Source organism: Mercurialis annua, linkage group LG1-X, assembly GCF_937616625.2.
Source record: "Mercurialis annua linkage group LG1-X, ddMerAnnu1.2, whole genome shotgun sequence".
Taxonomy (NCBI): Eukaryota; Viridiplantae; Streptophyta; class Magnoliopsida; order Malpighiales; family Euphorbiaceae; genus Mercurialis; species Mercurialis annua.
In genome coordinates, this window is record NC_065570.1 from 19,948,097 (window position 1) to 19,969,258 (window position 21,162).

At 32.2% G+C, this 21,162-nt stretch overlaps 1 long non-coding RNA gene across 1 annotated transcript; it reads right to left on the reverse strand.

The window, feature by feature from the left end:
• Positions 1-2,367: 2,367 nt before the first annotated feature.
• Positions 2,368-5,127, reverse strand: LOC126665536 (uncharacterized). The gene is made up of 4 exons (XR_007637658.2): positions 4,990-5,127; positions 4,824-4,900; positions 3,810-3,895; positions 2,368-2,574 (listed from the first exon to the last, which is right to left on the reverse strand). It is a non-coding gene; the product is annotated as an uncharacterized LOC126665536 (long non-coding RNA).
• Positions 5,128-21,162: the final 16,035 nt, after the last annotated feature.

Genomic DNA, 21,162 nt, shown 5'->3' on the forward strand with positions numbered 1-21,162 from the left:
CATAAATTTTGTCAGTTGAACAGTTTCACAAGTTTGCAAACGTATTTAAAAGTTAGGGGAAATTTGCGGATTCAAAATGCAAATATTTTGAAAATTTCAGGGGTTTACAAAACTGATGGTTTTTCAACGGTAAAGGCATTTCGATTTTGAATATAAAAGGAGGTGTAAGACATTTAGTCTTTTAAAGAGAAGCGGAATTTTTTTGAATATAAAATGTGTTGGGTACTGAAAGATTTTATACCCTCATGGGTTGGGTTTTGAGCATAACTAACAATCTGGCTGGGATAAATTGGTCGTAGTAATCTCTCGTTGGATACAAAGCAATAGTCAATTGATGGAATAATTTTGAGAGATGAGTTTTATTTGGATATAGGAGTTAGTTGATTTGAGAATCGAGGATCGCGGTTAATAGGTTTCGACAATCTGGATCAGTTGATCGATTTTGTCGATTAATGATATTACTATAATGTTTGGGTCAGTGGTTTAACCCTTTGTGTAGGCAATATTTTTTTAAAGTTGTGTAATACAAGGGAGATGCAGTCAATGTGCAGTTTAGTTGTGGCGTTATGTTTCTAGATGATTGATGGAATCATTTTGATTGAGATTGTTTATGACTAATCTGGAAATTCTTTTACTATGAGTTAAGTTCACATTTCTTGAAAATAACAGTATGAGTTTTTGTGTTTCGATCAGATGATTCTTTGTAGTGTTTGTTTTAGAACTGAAATATTATCTGAAGTCTATTGGGTTTTGTTATCAATTATTTTGATGTTGATCTTGTTATAAGTGGAAGGAACTAGGTATTGTAAAACAAGATTTTATCAGCTTGTGTTTTCGGTTTCCTGTTGAGACGATAGAGTATGGAATGGTAAGATATATAGTTTAGCTTAGGTCTTAATCTTATATTGTGATATTGAGGTTTTTATTATCGATAAGATTCGAGCTGGTTTTGGAAGTCGCTCTAGTACAGAGTAATTGTGACTATCAATTGAAAATTTATTGTTTATTCACATTTCGTTGATTGAGTAATAGTGGGAGCACCAAGTTGTTAGGATCGGAAATTTGTGCATATATGTTTTATGATAGCTTATTACGAATCAGTTTCAGATTTGAAGTTCGAGGTTCGTTTTTGTTTATCTTAAGTGATTCAGTTGAGTTTTTTGTGGGAGAATTTGTATTACCTCGTTTCAATTCACGTAGGAACGACGTTATCGTTTATGTTAAGAGGAAGTTAGAGTAACCATGTGTGGTTTTTTCTTGAAGTAAGCAAGCTGTGCGTAATTATTTCTTTTAAATCTACTTGGGATTCGTTAACTCTTGATTTATGTGTTTGGAGTGGTTTTTTTATTTTTTTTGGTGCGTGCTATTTCTGATTTTCTTTTATTTAATTTTGTGTTAAATTCGAGGACGAATTTTAATAAGTTAAGAAGAATGTAATACCCCGTTTTAAAAAAAAATTCCGATGAGTTTCCGGTAATTTTTGGGATCGTTTGCGGATTCGTGGTTCAGGTTGTGTTTTGTTTGGGTTGGTTCAATATTATTCTTTTCGCTTGGGTTGAGCTGGGCCATGAGCAATGGGATTGGCCCATGGGATTGGTCATGGCCCAGGTAATTTCAGCTTATACGGACCAACATTTGTTTATTCCTTTTGTGTTGGGTACTGCAACTTCTTCCTTTCTTTCCTTCTATATATACTCGTTTATAAACCTATAATTATTCTTATACTCACAAACACCCTAGCTGTCACATTCTTCTTCAAGATTCACTGATTTCATGTCCAAATCATTCTCTTCATTGTTTGATTTCGGTAAGCTTTCTTGCTTATTCTCAGTTTTTTTTTATCAAAATCGACACTTCCGTCCGTTGATCCGTTCTCCTTTGTTTTAGCATCGTTTGGAGATCTGTTTTGTCTGAGTTGTAGTAGACATCGTCCTCTTTCATTCTACACTTCAAAATCGTAATTTGGTACGTTAAGCTCTATGTTATCCGCGCCGTCGTTTTATCGTTTTGATTGTTTTTGGCTGTTTTGTTTGGTTAGTTGCTGCCGAATTCTTGGCTGTGTTTTAAGGCATGATTCTTGTTATGTTTAGGCTTTAATCTCATGTTGTCATTGGGTTATGATTATCGTTCATGTTTTGTGCAATCGTTAGATGTCATGCTCTGTTTTCCTTAATCTTGTTCATTGTTCATTGTCATTGTTCTTACTGATGTTCATGTGTTGTTTAATGATTAACTAAGTGTTGCTTCTGTCAGTTGAAGCTCATGTTGTGTCACGACTCAAATTTATGAGTCGCAACTGGCGCTAGGAAATGGGAGTGGTAGCTCCGAAACCCGTAGCAAGCCTAAAATCATGTGTAAATTTTTCGCAAATCAAATCATGTTTCATATATCAAAATACATGTGACCCCATTTTACAAAACATCAGAGTTAAAATGCGCTATACAAATACATAGACAAAAACATCTAGACTACTGCGGACCGCTAGAATGAAAACCTTCTTTCACTTCTTGTGCAAATGACTTCCGAGAATTTAAACTTCGGAAGCTTAAATTTCCAAATCATATCATGCAATCCCTGAAAAATGGGAGGAGCGGCGGGGTCAGTATAAAACTGAGTGAGTTCACCAAATTACACGCAATATCACATAAAGGGTTAAAACCGTTGAAAACTCATTTTATATATAGAAAATACTCTTTTGAAATCATATTGCATACCCTCTTTACTTTCCTTCATAACTCTTTGTTTATTGCATAAACTTATAGTTTATACGTATTTGACATCTTTGATGTCTTATTATGGTTTTGATATTCTTCTTTTCTCGTTTTGTTTCATTAGTTTTTGACCGAATCTTAAATCTTAGTTTATATCATCATGATTATAAGTCGAATTAAGTCATTGGCAAGTCTTTTGTGACTTGATCCTTATGGTTGGGTCCCGAGTTACCTTCAACCATGTGGCACAGTCCCGAGATAGTTCGACCAAGTTACTCATGCCACTACTTAATCCCAAGTTGTGAGTCCGAGATAGTTCAACCGAGTTACTCGCCAGACACAGGTCCCGAGATAGTTCAACCGAGTTACCTTCGTGTCTGCATTCGGACTATGCACCCTGCAAATCTTTTGAACTTAACTGTCGATTCATATAATTTCTATTGACATTTAATAGGAGTGTTTGTTCACATTGTGTCTCGATCTTGTTTCGTAGTGATTCTCGACGTATCGCACTTACTTTTTATTTCGTATGAGTCCCGAGGACTATTATTGAGAATGGATGAGATACGGGTCCCAGAATAGTTCTACCGAGTTCAACCTCGTATCTCAAATTCTTATTATTGGATATACCGTTGTACATTTTCTTATTACATAAGTTAATCATTTAGATGTTTCATCTTTGGTTTTCTTGATCCTTTATGGACCATGACATGCACAAAACAATCTACAACATAAATTTATAACACACGCACATATGGGTATTTGTTATGATTAATAGTACGTATAGGAACGTACTAAGTTTCTTTATAAATATTTGCATAATAGTACATATAGGAATGTACTATATTTTTTATATTTAAATTTGGTTCGGTTCAAATTTTATTACTTTTCCCATCCCCGGTGTTCAAACATATATATATTCTTTTCATTTATTAAGGTTATTGTCAAAATAGCACAATACGAAAAACATCATTTTCGAAACATACATACGTATACATTTTAAAAACAAACATTTCAAATATATAAATATTCATATAGCTTTTCGTATTAAAATACGTAGCTTTATGAATATTAGCGAGTAATTTAAAGTGTACTCACCACTTGCTATCCAGATATTTCAAACCAGCAAAGCGTTAACCTCGATCTTAACGTTTTGAGCTTCGTTGGTAATCGCCTCGTCGGGTCTACACGAATTCGATAACACCACGAATTAATAAAATTTCTAAGTGTAACTAATTTTTCAAAAAGCTATTTTTCTAGTCTACTTCGGCTAACAAAACTCTTATCTAAAAATAGTCTGACCCCAAAATAAAATTGCATTCTTAAAGTTCGGAATGTCGCCTACAACTTTCGTTTAGGTCTCGGAATGAAATTCGCACTCGAAGGTGTCGGAATCTTGCCCATAAAGTTTTTACATAGGGCTGTCCTAAAACTGCAGACCTTCTCTGAGCAATAAAATGTTCTGCTCAATTTGATCATCTTAGAGGCAGAATTAGAGAAAACATAAAGCTAGACAATTATATTTAACATCTCAAAGTTTCCGTACCAACAAACAGAACTTGATTTGGAGCTAGACAGCTCCGGATATAGTCCTCACAACATGGCTGTTTTGCATAACAACTTTCTGCAAAACGTCAACTAGTTTGCGTTGATTCGTATCACAACTTATTATGCATCGAGGCTAACCTATCGATATCACATTCCAACATTAACACAATCCAGCCCCTATTACTTTATCATAAACATATGCATTCTATATATAATCATCATTCAAAACATTTAGACATGAACTTCACAACTTGGCCGAACTTATACCTTATGTTCATGTCAAAATCATTCAACTTAAATAATCAAAACCTATTTTTAGTTCAGCTATGCCATCCTTAATTCATGCTTATTATCATCAATTATTATTAATAGCATCACCCTATCTAAATGGCCGAAACCTAAGCTCCACATTCATTCCATCATTACACTTCACAACAAAACAATTCCATAGCTACAAGGCATCAATCGTTAAACACTATTCAAACCATGCAATTGCCAAATCCCTTATCCAAATCACCATTCAATTCATCAATCAAAATCTAACAAATTTCAGAAACTCTTCACCTTGGTTTAAGTCCCAAAGCCGAAGGTCTATGTTCATGATTCACCATCAAAATTGCTCCATCCAAGCTCTTAAACATCTATGAACACCAAACATTCAAAGCTCCAAATTAAACTTCAAAACAGAATTTTAAACTCAGAAACCCTAACTTTAATTTGATTTTCTTACCTCAAATTGGAACCATAAATCCGTAGAGGATCCTTTCCTCGTTCCGTGGCCGCAAGAATCACGCAATTCCGATGAGAAACGAAAAAGTTGTGGACCTTTGAAACTTTTCTTTCATGAAGAAGATGATCATCACGTTTTTTGCTTGCTGAAAATGAGGGGTTTCTCATCTTAAATCATATGCCTTTGATATTTATATGTTGGCAAAGTATCTCTCTAGTCCTTTAAGTTGCCACCTCCTTTCGCTTCAATTTCTAACTTTTCTTTCGTCCGATTTAGTCCACTAATCGCTTAATCATTCGTTTCTCGATAAATTCCGTATTATTTATTTCCAAATAAATAATTTTAATTCCATATCTTATACCTTTACTTTCCAATAATTTATTTTGGCAATTGTGGCCAAAAACGCTCAAATTTCCATTTTGAGCTAACTTGCACTTTTTCGTCCAATTTTTCATATTAATGACTATCGATAACCACTTTATCGATATTATTTTCTTATCTTGAGAAAATAGAGTAAAACACAACTTCCTCCGGAGGTTTGTGGTTAAAAGTACACTTTAGTCCTTAAAGTGGTTAATTTACACTTTAGCCCTTATTCTTAATTAATCGCCAAACTTTCTTCTAAAACGATTTCGTATGCTTACGAAACTTTGACGATCATTTATTAATAATATTTCACGGACCTTGGCGTGAATATTATTAGCTCTGGCTTTCCATCTTATTTTATTTTATTCTCTTTTTATATTGATTAAATCCAATTTATCGCATAATAATTTTCCATTTAAATTATTATTCTACGATAATTCTAATAGACTCGCTTCGGTCTAAGTCCTTATTATCCAATACTAATCTGATATTCTCGTTCTTAATCTTTACGATTATGCCTCGTGGCACTACACGTAATACCTCAAAAATTTAGGTTATTACATTTTGGTTTCTTGTTCAATAGTTGGCGGTCATTGTGATTTTAAATTTGCTTGGCTTCGATTCTCTGTTTGTTCTTCTTCAATTGTTGTTGGCGGCAAAATTCATTTTCAAAAGCGTGGTGACCATTCTTTATTACTGTGTGAGTTGAGATAGTTATTCCGAAATTGATCACTTGGTGGGAAATAATGTTGGCCACTGTTGGTTTAAATTTAATATTTTGGTTGTTATTTGATTTCACGTGAATGGTTATATTATTTATGTCTTGGCTATTAAAAATTATGTGCTTATGGCAAAAAGTTATTGTGGTTGTCATGGGTGTGCAATTGTTATTGGTTGGTTTATCATTATGATTTAATCAAAGATTTTTATTTGATTATTACTGATTTGAAACCGAACATTCGTCTATCATTTTAATTTTTAAATTTCTAATCGATAATTTTTTTTAAATAAAATCTAAAGATAATATTAGTTTCGATTCTAATTAATATTGTTTGAGTATTATAATTCGAAAACTATAATTATTTTATAATTATATTTTTTTGAAATAATTGATAATTATTTTATAATTGATAATTATATAATTTTTTTAAATCTTGGCTTGTTGTGCCAAATTGGCTAAATTACAAATTAGCCCTTAAACGTTTTATTTAAACTTATTTAATTAAGTTTTGATTTGTAACTTGGGTTACTTGAACTTTAAGCTATTGCGTTTTGACTTTAAACTATTATTTTATTAAGGTTGTTTAATAATTATAAACTATGTTTTATAATTGGATATTATATATGGATTTTATCAAGTCATTTTTGGGATTATAAACTCTATTTTATAGTTTGATAAAATATTTGGGTCGGGCATGACTTGGGTCGCCCGACATGTGAGGTTAACTTGATAGTTATCGATAACTCGGTTAACCCACTGTTTTTGAAATTGAGTTAATTATTATTTAATATTTATTTAAATAATGTTTTATGAAATGGATTTTAAAGCGAGAAATCAATATACTTGTATTAATTGGGCATTATTACTTATTGGGTATTTTGTGTTGCTCTTGATTTTTTTACCCTGACGTATTGTTTGTGCTAGTCCTATGTGGTGTCTAGTACACTTTAGAGTTAGGGTCCGTTTTTAATTTATTATTTATTTGTGTTTAGACTCGTCGACTGTTCGTGTTTTTGAGGTGAAACGAGTCTAGGTTGCGTGCCAGGAGTTTTCAGGTGGATTAGCAAGCAGTGAGTTTGTACTTACTATTTACCGCTTTATTAAGTAAATTGTTATTTTGATATATAAATATATATTGTACGTATATTTCGAACTATTTTTCCATTATGGTTCTTAGTTGGAACATGCTATCTAATGGGCACCATTAGGACTGCGTGCGCACCAGTATTGATCTAGATAAGTTATGTGATATGTGGGGGTAACTCGGTGGTAGCCTAGCTCTCGGGACCTAGTAGAGTAACTCGGTGTAGCTCAGCTCTCGGGACTCTGGTAATGGATTAAGTGTGGTCGGTGGTAACTCGTTGCAGCTCAGCTCTCGGAATCAGGCCTTATGAATAAAGTATACTAGTCAGAATATTGTTTTTTAGGGTTCCAACTATTATACGTAATGTTTATATTAAATATCTTAAAAGGGTTTTAAAGGTTTAACACTTGATAAATGTAAATAGTGGTATGAACTCATCTCAATATATCTGACCCCGTTGTTTTCCCAATTTTTCCAGGGTTATGATTTGAGCAAGTCAGCCGCTCTCCGATTCTTTATTTCCTCGGAGGTTTTACTTTATATTTTAATAAAGTTATTAAACTAATTTATTCTTAGACCGCAGTAGTAACTAGAAGTCTTAATTTTGTAGTACTTGTTGCCAGATTTATTAGATGGATTTAATTGATGTTTGGCATTCTTATATTAACTTGGCTTAATACGTATTTATCCCATGTTTAAGACTCAGAGTTGGCTGAGCACTTTATTATAAATGTTGTATATTATGAACTGCTAGAACTAGGCTGAAGTCTCGGTTGCCCCCGAGCATTGGTTTTCTTGCAGGCTTATATATTTGTTGGTTATCCGCAAGGCTAGCTACGGGTTTTGGTACAACCATACCCATACCCTAGCACCGGTCGTGATTCATGAAAATGGGTCATGACAGAAACAAATCGAAGCGTTTCACCTTTTTAGCAATTTAAGTGAAACGTTTACAAACGTTACGAAACAAATCCAAACGTTTCATGTTTTAAGCGATTTTAGCCAAACATTTACAAACATTACGAAACAAATCCAAACGTTTCACCGTTTTAGCAATTTAAGCCAAACGTTTACAAACGTTACAAAACAAATCCAAAGGTTTCACCTTTTTAATGATTTAAGCCTTGTGTACAAACGTTACGAAACAAATCCAAACGTTTCACCTTTTAAGTGATTTAAGCCCAACGTTTACAAACGTTACGAAACAAATCGAAATGTTTCCCCTTTTTAGTGATTTAAGCCAAAGGTTTACAAACGTTACGAAACAAAACCAAACGTTTAAAATGTTACGAAACAAATCCAAATGTTTCACATTTTTACCGATTTAAGCCAAATGTTACGGAACAAAACCAAACATTTCACATTTTAGCGATTTATGCCAAACATTTACCAACGTTATGAAACAAATCCAAGCGTTTCACCGTTTTAGCAATTTAAGCCAAAAAACGTTACGAAATAAATCTAGACGTTTCACCTTTTTAGCGATTTAAGCCAAACGTTTACAAACGATACGAAACAAATCTAAACGTTTTCCCATTTTAGCGATTTAAGCAAAACTTTTAAAAACGATACGAAACAAATCCAAATGTTTCACATTTTTAGAAATTTAAGGCAAACTTTTACAGACGTTACGAAACAAAGCCAAACGTTTACAACGTTACGAAACAAATCCAAGCGTTTCACCTTTTTAGCCATTTAAGCCAAACGTTTACAAACGTTACGAAACAAATCGAAGCGTTTCACGTTTTTAGCAATTTAAGCGAAACGTTTACAAACGTTATGAAACAAATCCAAATGTTTCACCTTTTTTGCGATTTAAGTCAAACGTTTACAAAAGTTACGAAACAAATCCAAACTTTTTCCCATTATAGCGATTTAAGCCAAACATTTTGAAATTAAACCAAACGTTTCCCCTTTTTAGCGATTTTAGTCGAACGTTTACAAACGTTACGAAACAAAAACAAACGTTTCACCTTTTTAGCGATTTAAGCCAAACGTTTAAAACGTTATGAAACAAATACAAGAGTTTCACTGTTTTAGCAATTTAATCCAAAAAACGTTAACAAATCTAGACGTTTCACCTTTTTAGCGATTGAAACCAATCGTTTACAAACGTTACGAAACAAATCCAAATGTTTTCCCATATTAGCAATTTAAGCCAAACTTTTATAAACGATACGAAACAAAACAAAACGTTTAAAATATTACGAAACAAATCCAAATGTTTCACATTTTTAGAAATTTAAGGCAAACGTTTACAAACGTTACGAAATAAAGCCAAACGTTTACAAACGTTACGAAACAAATCCAAGCGTTTCACCTTTTTAGCCATTTAAGTCAAACGTTTACAAACGTTACAAAACAAATCTAAGCATTTCACCTTTTTAGCAATTTAAGTGAAACGTTTACAAACGTTACGAAACAAATCCAAACGTTTCACGTTTTAAGAGATTTTCGCCAAACGTTTACAAACGTTACGAAACAAATCCAAACGTTTCACCTTTTTAGCGATTTAAGCCAAACGTTTACAAACGTTAGAAAATAAATCCAAAGATTTCACCTTTTTAGTGATTTAAGCCTTGTGTACAAACGTTACGAAACAAATCCAAATGTTTCACCTTTTATGAGATTTAAGCCCAACGTTTACAAACGTTATGAAACAAATCCAAACGTTTCCCCTTTTTAGCGATTTAAGCCAAACGTTTACAAACATTACGAAACAAAACCAAACGTTTAAAATGTTACGAAACAAATCCAAACATTTCACATTTTTAGCGATTTAAGCCAAATGTTACGGAACAAAACCAAACATTTCACATTTTAGCGATTTAAGCCAACCATTTACAAACGTTACGAAACAAATCCAAGCGTTTCACCTTTTTAGCAATTTAAGAAAAACGTTTACAAACGTTATGAAACAAATCCAAGCGTTTCACCTTTTTAGCAATTTAATCCAAACGTTTACAAAGGTTGCGAAACAAATCCAAATGTTTAACCTTTTTAGCGATTTAAGCTAAATCTTTAAAACGTTACGAAATAAATCAAAACGTTTACAAACATTACCGAACAAAAACAAACGTTTCACATTTATAGCAATTTAAGCCAAACGTTTACAAATTACGAAACAAATCCAAACGTTTCACCTTTTTAGCGATTGAAGATAAACGTTTACAAACGCTACGAAACGAATCCAAACATTTCCCCATTTTAGCGATTTAAGCCTACCGTTTAGAAACGTTACGAAACTAAACCAAATGTTTACAAACGTTACAAAACAAATCCAAACGTTTACAAACGTTACGAAACAAATCTAAACGTTTCCCCATTTTAGTTATTTAAGCCAAACATTTACAAACGTTACGAAACAAATCCAAACGTTTCACCTTTTTAGCGATTTAAGCCAAACGGTTACAAACATTTACAAATGTTACGAAACAAATCCAAACGTTTACAGACATTACAGAACAAAAACAAACTTTTCACATTTTTAGCAATTTAAGCCAAACGTTTATAAATGTTACGAAACAAATCCAAACGTTTTGCCTTTTTAGCGAATGAAGCCAAACGTATACACACGTTATGAAACAAATCCAAACGTTTCCCCATTTTAGCGATTTAAGCCAAATGTTTTTAAACGTTACGAAACAAAACCAAACGTTTACAAACGTAACGAAACAAATCCAAATGTTTACAAATGTTACGAAACAAATCCAAACGTTTCCCCTTTTTAGCGATTTAAGCCAAACGTTTACAAACGTTACGAAACAAATCCAAACGTTTTCCCATTTTAGCGATTTAAGCCAAACGTTTTCAAATCAATCCAAACGTTTCACCTTTTTAGCGATTTTAGTCAAACGTTTACAAACGTTAAGAAACAAAAACAAACGTTTCACCTTTTTAGCGATTTAAGCCAAACGTTTAAAACGCTACAAAACAAATCCAAGCGTTTCACCGTTTTAGAAATTTAAGCCAAAAAACGTTATGAAACAAATCCAGACGTTTCACCTTTTTCGCGATTTAAGTCAAACGTTTACAAACGTTACGAAACAAATCCAAGCATTTTCCCATTTTACCGATTTAAGCCAAACTTTTACAAACGATACGAAACAAAACGTTTAAAATATTACGAAAAAAATTCAAATGTTTCACATTTTTAGAAATTTAAGGCAAACGTTTATAAACGTTACGAAACAAAGCCAAACTTTTACAAACATTGCGAAACAAATCCAAGCGTTTCACCTTTTTAGCCATTTAAGCCAAATGTTTACAAAAGTTACGAAACAAATCCAAGAGTTTCACCTTTTTAGCAATTTAAGCGAAACGTCTACAAACGTTACGAAATATATCCAAACGTTTCATGTTTTAGGCGATTTTAGCCAAACGTTTACAAACGTTACGAAACAAATCCAAACGTTTCACCTTTTAAGCGATTTAAGCCAAACGTTTCTTTACAAACGTTACGAAACAAATCTAAACGTTTCACCTTTTAAGCGATTTAAGCCCAACTTTTACAAACGTTACGAAACAAATCCAAATGTTTCCCCTTTTTAGGGATTTAAGCCAAACGTTTACAAACGTTACGAAACAAAACCAAACGTTAAAAATGTTACGAAACAAATCCAAACGTTTCACAATTTTAGCGATTTAAGCCAAATGTTACGGAAAAAAACCTAACGTTTCACATTTTTAGCGATTTAAGCCGAACATTTACAAACGTTACGAAACAAATCCAAGCGTTTCACCTTTTTAGCAATTTAAGCAAAACATATACAAACGTTACGAAACAAATCCAAACGTTTCACCTTTTTAGCGATTTAATCCAAACGTATACTCGTTACGAAACAAAACCAAACGTTTAACCTTTTTAGCGATTTAAGCCAAATCTTTAAAACGTTACGAAATAAATCCAAATGTTTACAAACATTACCGAACAAAAACAAACGTTTCACATTTTTAGCAATTTAAGCCAAACGTTTACAAACGTTACGAAACAAATCCAAACGTTTCACCTTTTTAGCGATTGAAGCCAAACGTTTACAAACGTTACGAAACAAATCCAAACGTTTCCCCATTTTAGCGATTTAAGCCAAACGTTTAGAAACGTAACGAAACTAAACCAAACGTTTACAAACGTTACGAAACAAATTCAAACGTTTACGTACGTTACGAAACAAATCTAAACGTTTCCCCATTTTAGCTATTTAAGCCAAACATTTACAAACGTTACGAAACAAATCAAAACGTTTCACCTTTTTAGCGATTCAAGCCAAACGTTTACAAACATTTTCAAATGTTACGAACAAATCCAAACGTTTACAAACATTACAGAACAAAAACAAACTTTTCACATTTTTAGCAATTTAAGGCAAACGTTTATAAACGTTACGAAAAAAATCCAAACGTTTCCCCTTTTTAGCGAATGAAGCCAAGCGTTTACAAAAGCTAAGAAAAAAATCCAAACATTTACCCATTTTAGCGATTTAATCCAAACGTTTTTAAACGTTACGAAACAAAACCAAACGTTTACAAACGTTACGAAACAAATCCAAATGTTTACAAACGTTACGAAACAAATCCAAACGTTTCCCCTTTTTAGCGATTTAAGCCAAACGTTTACAAACGTTACGAAACAAAACCAAACGTTTAAAATGTTACGAAACAAATCAAAACGTTTCACATTTTTAGCGAATTAAGCCAAACGTTATGGAACAAAACCAAATGTTTCACATTTTTAGCGATTTAAGCCAAACATTTACAAACGTTACTAAACAAATCCAAGCGTTTCTCCTTTTTAGCGATTTAAGCCAAACGTTTACAAAAGTTACGAAACAAATCCAAGCGTTCCAGCTTTTTTAGCAATTTAAGCAAAACGTTTACAAACGTTACGAAACAAATCCAAACGTTTCTCGTTTTTAGCGATTTAATCCAAACGTTTACAAACATTACGAAATAAAACCAAACGTTTCACCTTTTTAGCGATTTAAGCCAAATCTTTAATCATTTACAAATGTTACGAAACAAATCCAAACGTTTACAAACATTATAGAATAAAAACAAACTTTTTACATTGTTAGCAATTTAAGCAAAATGTGTATAAACGTTACGAAACAAATCTAAATGTTTCGCCTTTTTAGTGAATGAAGCCAAACGTTTACAAACGTTACGAAACAAATCCAAACGTTTCCCTATTTTAGCGATTTAAGCCAAATTTAAACGTTACGAAACAAAACCAAACGTTTACAAACGTTACAAAGCAAATCCAAATAATTACAAACGTTACGAAACAAATCCAAACTTTCCCCATTTAAGCGATTTAAGCCAAACGTTTACAAACGCTACGAAACAAATCTAAATGTTTCCCCTTTTTAGCGATTTAAGCCAAACGTTTACAAATGTTATAAAGCAAATCCTAAAGTTTCCCAATTTTAGCAATTTAAGCGAAACTTTTACAATCGTTACGAAACAAATCCAAACGTTTCGCCTATTTTGTGATTGAAGCCAAACATTTACAAACATTACGAAACAAATCCAAACATTTCACCTTTTTAGCGATTTAAGCCAAACGTTTACAAATGTTATGAAACAAATCCAAGCGTTTCACCTTCTTAGAAATATAAGCCAAACGTTTACAAACTTTACGAAACCAATCCAAACGTTTCACCTTTTTAGCGATTTAAGCCAAAGTTTACAAACGTTGCGAAACATATCCAAACGTTACACCTTTTTAGCAATTTAACCCAAACATTTACAAACGTTACGAAACAAATCCAAACGTTTTCCAATTTTAGTGATTTAAGCCAAACGTTTTAAAATTAAACCAAACGTTTCACCTTTTTAGCGATTTAAGCCAAATGTTTAAAACGTTACGAAACAAATCCAAGCGTTTCACCTTTTAAGCAATTTAAGCCAAATATTTACAAACGTTACGAAACAAATCCATACGTTTCCCCATTTTAGCGATTTAAGCCAAATGTTTAAAACGTTACGAAAAGAATCCCAACATTTTCCCTTTTTAGCAATTTAAGCCAAACGTTTACAAAACGTTACGAAATAAATCCAAACGTTTCACCTTTTTATCATTTTAAGCCAAACGTTTACAAACGCTACGAAACAAATCCAAGCGTTTAACCTTTTTAGGAATTTAAGCCAAACGTTTACAAACATTACGAAACAAATCCAATATTTTAACCTTTTTAGCGATTGAAGCCAACGTTACAAAACAAAGTTAAACGTTACGAAACAAATCGAAGCGTTTCACCATTTTAGCAATTTAAGCCAAACATTTATAAACGTTACGAAACAAATCTAAACGTTTCACCTCTTTAATGATTTAAGCCAAACATTTACAAATTTTTAGTAATTGAAGCGAAACGTTTACAAACATTACGAAAAAAATCCAAACATTTCACCTTTTTAGCAATTTAAGCCAAGCGTTTAGAAACGTTACGAAACAAATCCAAATGTTTCACCTTTCTAGCGATTTAAGCCAAACATTTACAAATGTTACGAAACAAATCCAAACGTTTCCCCATTTTACAATTTAAGCCAAACGTTTACAAACGTTACGAAACAAATCCAAGCGTTTCACCTTTTTAGCATTTTAAGCCAAACGTTTACAAACGTTACGAAACAAATCCAAACGTTTCCCCATTTTAGCAATTTAAACCAAACGTTTATAAACGTTACGAAACAAAACCAAACCTTCCGAAACAAATCCAAACTCTTTCCCAATTTTAGCGATTTATGCCAAACGTTTACAAATGTTGCGATAAAAATCCAAACGTTTCACATTTTTAGAGATTTAAGCCAAACGTTTAGAAACGTTATGAAACAAATCTAAATGTTTAATAACATTACGGAATAAAAATAGCTTTTCACATTTTAAGCAATTTAAGCCAAACGTTTACAAATGTTACGAAACAAATTCAAACATTTCACCTTTTTATAGATTGAAGCAGACATTTACAAACATTAAGAAATAAATCCAAACGTTTCCCCATTTAAGCGATTTAAGCCAAACGTTTATAAACGTTACGAAACAAAACCAAATGTTTACAAACGTTACGAAACAAATCCAAATGTTTATAAACGTTACGAAACAAATCCAAATGTTTCCCCATTTTATTGATTTAAGCCAAAAGTGTAAAGCGTTACGAAACAAATCTCAACGTTTTACCTTTTTAGCGATTTAAGGCTAACGTTTACAAACGTTAAGAAACAAATCCAAACGTTTTCCCATTTTAGCGATATTAGCCAAACTATTTTAAATTAAACCAAACGTTTCACCTTTTTAGCGATTTAAGCCAAACATTTAAAACGTTACGAAACAAATCCAAAAGTTTCCTCTTTTTAGCGATTTAAGCCAAAGTTTTACAAAATTTACGAAACAAATCCAAACGTTTTCCCATTTAAGCTATTTAAGCCAAACGTTTACAAACGTTAAGCAAAAAATACAAGCGTTTCACCTTTTTAGCGATTTAAACCAAACTTTTACAAACGATACGAAACAAAACCAAACGTTTACAAACGTTACGAAACAAATCCAAGCGTTTCACATTTTTAGCCAAATAAGCCAAACGTTTACAAACATTACGAAACAAATCCAAGCGTTTCACCTTTTTAGTAATTTAAGCCAAACGTTTAGAAATGTTACGAAACAAATCCAAAGGTTTCACGTTTTAAGCGATTTAAGCCAAACGTTTACAAACGTTACGAAACTAACGTTATGAAACAAATCCAAACATTTCACCTTTTTAGCGATTTAAGCCAAACGTTTACAGACGTTACAAAACAAATCCAAATATTTCACCTATTTAGCGATTTAAGCCAAACGTTTGTTTACAAACGTTACGAAACAAATCCAAACGTTTCCCCTTTTAAGCGATTTAAGCCAAACGTTTACAAACGTTACGAAACAAATCCAAGTGTTTCCCCTTTTTAGTGATTTAAGCCAAACGTTTACAAACGTTATGAAACAAAACCAAACGTTTAAACTTTTTAGCGATATAAGCCAAATCATTAAAACGATACGAAATATATCCAAACGTTTACAAACATTACGGAACAAAAACAAATGTTTCATATTTTTAGCAGTTTAAGCTAAACGTTTACGAACCATACGAAACAAATCCAAAGGTTTCACCTTTTTAGCGATTTAAGCCAAACGTTTACAAACATTACGAAACAAATCCAAACGTTTCCCCATTTTAGCTTTTAGCGATTTAAGCCAAACGTTTAGAAATAATACGAAACAAAACCAATCGTTTACAAACGTTAGAAAACAAATCCAAACTTTTACAAACGTTACGAAACAAATCCAAACGTTTCCCCATTTTAGCGATATAAGCCAAAAGTTTACAATCGTTATGAAACAAATCCAAACGTTTCACCTTTTTAGCGATTTAAGCCAAACGTTTACAAACATTTACAAACGTTACGAAACAAATCCAAATGTTTACAAACATTATAGAACAAAAACAAACTTTTCACATTTTTAGCAATTTAAGCCAAACGTTTATAAACGTTACGAAACAAATCCAAACATTTCACATTTTTAGTAAATGAAGCCAAACGGTTACAAACATTACGAAACAAATCCAAACGTTTCTCATTTTTAGCAATTTAAGCCAAAATTTTACAAACGTGACGAAACAAATCCAAACGTTTCACCTTTTTAGCGATTTAAGCCAAACGTTTACAAACATTTACAAACATTACGAAACAAATCCAAACGTTTACAAACATTACATATCAAAAACAAACTTTTCACATTTTTAGCAATTTAAGCCAAACGTTTGTAAACGTTACGAAACAAATCCAAACGTTTCCCGTTTTTAGCGAATGAAGCCAAACGTTTACAAACATTAAGAAACAAATCCAACGTTTCTCCATTTTAGCAATTTAAGCCATATGTTTTTAAACATTACGAAATAAAACCAAACGTTTACAAACGTTACGAAACAAATCCAAATATTTACAAACGTTATGAAACTAATACAAACGTTTCCCCATTTAAGAGATTTAAGCCAAACGTTTACAAACGTTACGAAACAAATCCAAACATTTCATCTTTTTAGCGATTTAAGCCAAACGTTTACAAATGTTATGAAACAAATCCAAACGTTTTCCCATTTGAGTTATTTACGCCAAATGTTTACAAACGATACGAAACAAATCCAAATGTTTCCCCTTTTCTGCGATGGAAGCCAAACGTTTACAAACGCTATGAAACATATATAAATGTTTCCCCTTTATAGCGATTTAAGCCTAACGTTTACAAACGCTATGAAACAAATCCAAGCGTTTCACCTTTTTAGCAATATAAGTCAAACATTTACAAATGTTACGAAACAAATCCAGACGTTTCACCTTTTTAGCGATTTAAGTCAAACGTTTACAAACGTTACGAAACAAATCCAAATGTTTCCCCATTTTAGCGATTTAAGCCAAACGTTTAAAACGTTTCGAAACAAATCCAAACGTTTCACCTTTTTAGCAATTTAAGCCAAACGTTTAATAACTTAGTAAACAAATCCAAACGTTACACCATTTTAGCGATTTAAGCCAAACGTTTACAAACATTACAAAACAAATATAAATGTTTAAAAACGTTATGAAACAAATCCAAACGTTTCCCCATTTTAGCGATTTAAGCCAAAAGTTTACAAACGTTACGAAACAAATCTAAACGTTTCACCTTTTCAGCGATTTAAACCAAACGTTTACAAATATTTACAAACGTGACGAAGCAAATCCAAAGGTTTAAAAACATTACAGAACAAAAACAAACTTTTCACATTTTTAGCAATTAAAGCCAAACGTTTAGAAACGTTGCGAAACAAATCCAAACGTTTCACCTTTTTAGGGAATGAAGCCAAATGTTTACAAACATTACGAAACAAATCCAAACGTTTCCCCATTTTAGCGAATTAAGCCAAAAGTTAACAAACGTTGCGAAACATATCCAAACGTTACACCTTTTTAGCAATTTAACCCAAACATTTACAAACGTTACGAAACAAATCCAAACGTTTTCCAATTTTAGTGATTTAAGCCAAACGTTTTAAAATTAAACCAAACGTTTCACCTTTTCAGCGATTTAAGCCAAATGTTTAAAACATTACGAAACAAATCCAAGCATTTCACCTTTTAAGCAATTTAAGCCAAATATTTACAAACCTTATGAAACAAATCCGTACGTTTCCCCATTTTAGCGATTTAAGCCAAATGTTTAAAACGTTACGAAAAGAATCCCAACATTTTCCCTTTTTAACAATTTAAGCCAAACGTTTACAAAACGTTACGAAATAAATCCAAACGTTTCACCTTTTTTCATTTTAAGCCAAACGTTTACAAATATTACGAAACAAATCCAAGCATTTCAATTTTTTAGCATTTTAAACCAAACGTTTACAAACGCTACGAAACAAATCCAAGCGTTTAACCTTTTTAGTAATTTAAGCCAAACGTTTCCAAACATTACGAAACAAATCCAAACTTTTAACCTTTTTAGCGATTGAAGCCAAACGTTACAAAACAAAGTTAAAAGTTACGAAACAAATCGAAGCGTTTCCCCATTTTAGCAATTTAAGCCAAACATTTACAAACGTTACGAAACAAATCTAAACGTTTCACCTCTTTAGTGATTTAAGCCAAACATTTACAAATTTTTAGTAATTGAAGCGAAACGTTTACAAACATTACAAAAAAAATCCAAACATTTCACCTTTTTAGCAATTTAAGCCAAGCGTTTACAAACGTTACGAAACAAATCCAAACGTTTCACCTTTCTAGCGATTTAAGCCAAACATTTACAAATGTTACGAAACAAATCCAAACGTTTCCCCATTTTACAATTTAAGCCAAACGTTTACAAACGTTATGAAACAAATCCAAGCGTTTCACCTTTTTAGCATTTTAAGCCAAACGTTTACAAACGTTACGAAACAAATCCAAACGTTTCCTTATTTTAGCAATTTAAACCAAACGTTTATAAACGTTACGAAACAAAACCAAACCTTCCGAAACAAATCCAAACGTTTACAAATGTTACGAAACAAATCCAAACTCTTTCCCAATTTTAGCGATTTATGCCAAACGTTTACAAATGTTGCGATAAAAATCCAAATGTTTCACATTTTTAGAGATTTAAGCCAAAAGTTTAGAAACGTTATGAAACAAATTTAAATGTTTAATAACATTACGGAATAAAAATAGCTTTTCACATTTTAAGCAATTTAAGCCAAACGTTTACAAATGTTACGAAACAAATTCAAACATTTCACCTCTTTATAGATTGAAGCAAACATTTACAAACATTAAGAAATAAATCCAAACGTTTCCCCATTTTAGCGATTTATGCCAAACGTTTATAAACGTTACGAAATAAAACCAAATGTTTACAAACGTTACGAAACGAATCCAAATGTTTATAAACGTTACGAAACAAATCCAAATGTTTCCCAATTTTATTGATTTAAGCCAAAAGTGTAAAGCGTTACGAAACAAATCTAAACGTTTTACCTTTTTAGCGATTTAAGGCTAACGTTTACAAACGTTAAAAAACAAATCCAAACGTTTTCCCATTTTAGCGATATTAGCCAAACTATTTTAAATTAAACCAAACGTTTCACCTTTTTAGCGATTTAAGCCAAACATTTAAAACGTTACGAAACAAATCCAAACGTTTCCTCTTTTTAGCGATTTAAGCCAAACTTTTACAAACGTTACGAAACAAATCCAAACGTTTCTCCATTTTAGCGAATTAAGCCAAAAGTTTACAAACGTTACGAAACAAATCCAAACGTTTCACCTTTTTAGCGATTTAAACCAAACGTTTACAAATATTTACAAACGTGAAGAAGCAAATCCAAAGGTTTAAAAAGATTACAGAACAAAAACAAACTTTTCACATTTTTAGCAATTAAAGCCAAACGTTTAGAAACGTTGCGAAACAAATCCAAACGTTTCACCTTTTTAGGGAATGAAGCCAAATGTTTACAAACATTACGAAACAAATCCAAACGTTTCCCCATTTTAGCGATTTAAGCCAAAAGTTAACAAACGTTACGAAACAAATCCAAATGTTTTCCCACTTTAGCGATTTAAGCCGAACGTTTTGAAATTAAACCAAACGTTTCATCTTTTTTGCGATTTAAGTCAAACGTTTACAAACATTACGGAACAAAAACAAACGTTTCACCTTTTTAGCGATTTAAGCCAAACGTTTAAAACGTTACAACAAATCCAAGCGTTTCACCTTTTTTGCAATTTTAGCCATACATTTACAAAAGTTACGAAACAAATCCAAACGTTTCATCTTTTTAGCGATTTAAGTCAAACGTTTACAAACGTAATGAAACAAATCCAAACGTTTTCCCATTTTAGCGATTTAAGCCAAACGTTTACAAACGTTAGAAAATAAATCCAAGCGTTTCACCATTTTAGCGATTTAAGCAAAACTTTTACAAACGATACGAAACAAAACCAAACATTTCAAACGTTACGAAACAAATAGAAACGTTTCACATTTTTAGCAATTTAAGCCAAACGTTTAAAAACGTTACGAAGCAAAGCCAAACGTTTACAAACGTTACGAAAGAAATCCAAGTGTTTCACATTTTTAGCAATATAAGCAAAACATTTACAAACGTTACGAAACAAATCCAAACGTTTACCCATTTTAGCGATTTAGGCCAAACGTTTAGAAAAGACTCTAAACATATTTCCTTTTTAGCAATTTAAGCTAAACGTTTACAAATATTACGAAACAAATCCAAGCATTTCACCCTTTTTAGCAATTTAAGCCAAACGTTTACAAACGATACGAAACAAATCCAAGCGTTTCACCTTTTTAGCAATATAAGCCAAACATTTACAAATATTTCAAAAAAAATCCAAACGTTTCACCTTTTTAGCAATTGAAGCCAAACGTTTACAAACGTTACGAAACAAAGCCAAACGTTTACAAACGTTACGAAACAAAGCCAAACGTTTACAAACG